A 3,595-nucleotide genomic window follows, 5' to 3' on the forward strand; every position below is an offset into this window, starting at 1 on the left:
TCCTCTCCTCCCTTCTAAGCAGAGTTTTATGTATATGAACACTTTAAAAAGCCAAATGGTTTATAAGGCTTATAACAGCAACAAAAGTCCCCTCCTCCAGCCTTCCCCACTGCCAGTTCTGACTCCTTCAAAAGCAGTCCCAGGCACAGGAGAGCTGCCGAGACCCCACACACCTGCCTGCTCCCTCAGCTGCAACCTTGTGCCCCATCAGCTCCTCACAGTCCACCTGCCAGCTCAGCTCCAGGGTCCCCTTGGTCCTTCATAGTCACCATCGCCTTTGCTCTGTGCCTTTGAGATGCCCTTCTGTTCAGTCCCCTTTGGTCCTGAGTTGCCCTTTGAGATGGTCACTTTTGCAGTCTTTTGGCGAATGGGTTGACATCGGGCAAGAGTTAAAGGAAGCTGCTGGAGGGGTCCAGGCCCTGGATGACAGACAGAAGCCTGGACGAGGTGGCCATGGTGGCCATGGTCATGCTGTGGGAATCCAGGCCCTGGATGACAGACAGCAGCCTGGACGAGGTGGACAAGGTGGCCATGGACAGAAGTGGGCACACGTGAGAGACGTATTTTGCAAGGAGAACTGAATCCAGTATGATTCCTGGTTTCTGGCTTAACTGGGGGACTCGTGTCATAGGAAAAGCTACAGGATAGAGAGCTGGTTTGGAGGGGGGAGGAAATTAAGAGATTGCTCAGACATGTTAATTTTGCCATGTTTCAGACAACTCTACCTAAAGGTTCTCTGAAAATGCTAAGCAGACATAACATAACCCTGAATCCTTCCTGGGCCCAGGTTCCTCTGTGAAGTGAAAACATAGAGTCAAATAATCTCCACGGCCCTCCACAGCCTTCATCTGACACTTTATCGAGGGTGGCATCTCTACAGAAGTTGGCAGTGGGCTTGTTGGTTCATATCTCAGAGGAGAAATCAAGGGTAAAGACATGCTCTGGGGGGACAGCGGCAGAGGGTGGTACTTAAATTCAGAACTTATGTGATCACCTGGGCAGAAAGAGTGGAAAGAAAAGGGAAGATGGCTCCATGCTGCCTGAGCCCTAAGTGGTCCGGAGAAAAATGGCCCTGATCATTTCAGTTCTCTTAGCATCTGAAAGAAGGCAAACCAAGCAACAGAGAACCTGTTTAAATGTTTTCCCTGCAGCTATGGAGTAGGGACAAACACTACAACTATTAGCTAAAACCATGAAATTACTCTACGAGAGAACTGTAACCAGTTAATCTAGAGCAGCGATTTCCAACCTTTTTCATCTCATGGCACACATAAACTAATCACTAAAATTCTGCGGCACACCAAAATATATATTCTATTTTTTGCTGATCTGACAAAAAATTAGTATAATTTTGATTCATTCACATTGGACAGCTATTGTTGTGTTGTCTGTTGTCATTTTCTTATTTGACAATCGAAGGGGAAAGAGGTCAGTGGCCCTGACTAAATAGTCATGTATAGCGTGTTTTAAAAATTCTTGTGGCACACCAATGTGCCTGCTGTGGCACACCGGTTGAAAACTGCTGATCTAGAGACTCCAAACCGCGAAGAAAGAGTTTTTGAAAGAAAGGCATTTCTATTAAAACCACTGACAACTGGAGATACGATTTAAAATAGTCTGACAGTTGATTCCATGATGGAATGTGTTCGTGAAGCAGAAGGAAACAGTTAAGGATAGAACACATAATCGTTTCTAAAGAAGGGAATTACAGAAGGTTACTTGTGCGTCAATAATCCTTCAAAAGGCACCAAACATCAGCTGATGGTGACTTTTCCCACATGCAGTGAAAAGTGGGAAGTGTGAATAAAAGCAGCAAACCCAAACAACAGTGAGTACAGGTCCAAATTAAGTAATTCATACAATAAGCAATTTGCTCGTTTTTTAATGTAACATTGGGCAGCTTCCCCAGTATCTTTCTGTTTCTCATCAAGATAAGTAAGTTTTCTGCCCCACTGGGTACCAGGCTAATTTCCAGCTTCTTTGTATATTAGCAGTGCATTTAGAAACGACCATAGGATTAAAAAGAAGACATGGTGCTTACTCATACACTTTCACCTTAAACAATTTAATTTCTGAAACCGCTAAACTAAAATGAACACAATCATTTTAATTTTCAAATTGCATGTTTTTAAAAAACACAACCCAGTAAGTTCCACCTCAGGAAAATCCTCTTACTATGAGTCTCAACTAACCATTTGTAACTGAAAAAAATGCAACATTAGAATTGAGATTTTTTCCTAAGTACTGCTGCTACTCTTTGTTTAAAAATAACCTCAGCTGTAATATGTCCATTGGAATAATGCATAGTTTCCCTCTCCAGAATGAGGATTTCCAGGCTTGTCACCAATATATTAGAAGCCAGTATACATAAAAGTGTACTTTTAATGCAAATGACTGAGGTAAGCTTTTTAAAAAATTAATATCAACTTCTGTTGTGTAATATCTTTCTAGCATTATTTTAGTTTGTTGCAAACTAGAATATCATAAGTTCTACATAAATTACTAATGCAATGGAAAATAATTTGGCTAGCTTTATTGGTTAGGAGAAAGAGATATTGCATGCTCATTGTCAAATGAAATAGAAACCATACAGAAAACTACAAAAGGGAATACAGATCACCTGCCATTGTGTCGCCTAGAGATAGCTATGATTAATATTTCCCGTGCATATTTCCAATATTTCTTTCTGTAGGTGCCTGTGCGCTCCACACCACATGCATACTACATTCCATATGAGGTCATATTGTTAACACTGCCCTCTGATTTTTGCATTAATATAGCATGGACAGTTTCTTTTCTGTTGTAATAGTCTGCTCATGGTTTTTAATGTCTATATAGTATTCCATCACATAGCCGTACCAACATGTACTTAACATTCATTCCCAGATTATTGCACATTAGGTGTATATTTTTCCAGTTAAAAATAATGGAGCAATGAATATTTCTAAGAGTAGAATGATTGTAATTTATAGACATTAATTTTTTTTTATTATAAGACTTTATTTTTTAGGCCAGTTTTAGGTCCACAGAAAACTTGAGAGGAAGGTATAGAGCTTTCCCGTATACTAGTACTCCCTGCCCCCACACATGCACAACCGCCCCCATTATCAATATCCCTCAGCAGAGTGGTGTATTTGTTACAATTGATGAATCTACATTGACACATCATCACATGACCCAAAGTCTATTGTTGACATTAGGGTTCACTCTTAGTGGTGCACATTAAATGGGTTTGCTGTTGCTGAATATTCGTTATGCACCGACAACTTGTCAGACACAATCAGAGAAGGAGATACAAGCGGTTGTCAGCTCTGAAGTTGTCTGTCCTAAGTGGGGTGAAAGGCATATTAATAGTAGAAACTCTTTCAGTTGCAAGTGACTACCTGATGAGTATCCATTTTATTTCCCTAATACTCTAATGACATGACGTGCCACCATTACATGAAATTAAAAATTAAGGAAAAAGGATTTTAAACCACTGTTTCTTTCCAGACAAATGAACAGAACTGGCAAAAGGAAGGAAGGAAGGAAGGAAGGAAGGAAGGAAGGAAGGAAGGAAGGAAGGAAGGAAGGGAGGGAGGGAGGAAGGGAGGAA

The 3,595-nt window shown here is 40.8% G+C and overlaps 1 pseudogene; it reads right to left on the minus strand.

Annotated features, from left to right (window-relative positions):
• Positions 1-389: 389 nt before the first annotated feature.
• LOC102256793 overlaps positions 390-3,595 on the minus strand; it is a 16,158-nt pseudogene continuing 12,952 nt past the window's right edge.

This window comes from Myotis brandtii, unplaced genomic scaffold, assembly GCF_000412655.1.
Source record: "Myotis brandtii unplaced genomic scaffold, ASM41265v1 scaffold240, whole genome shotgun sequence".
NCBI lineage: Eukaryota > Metazoa > Chordata > Mammalia > Chiroptera > Vespertilionidae > Myotis > Myotis brandtii.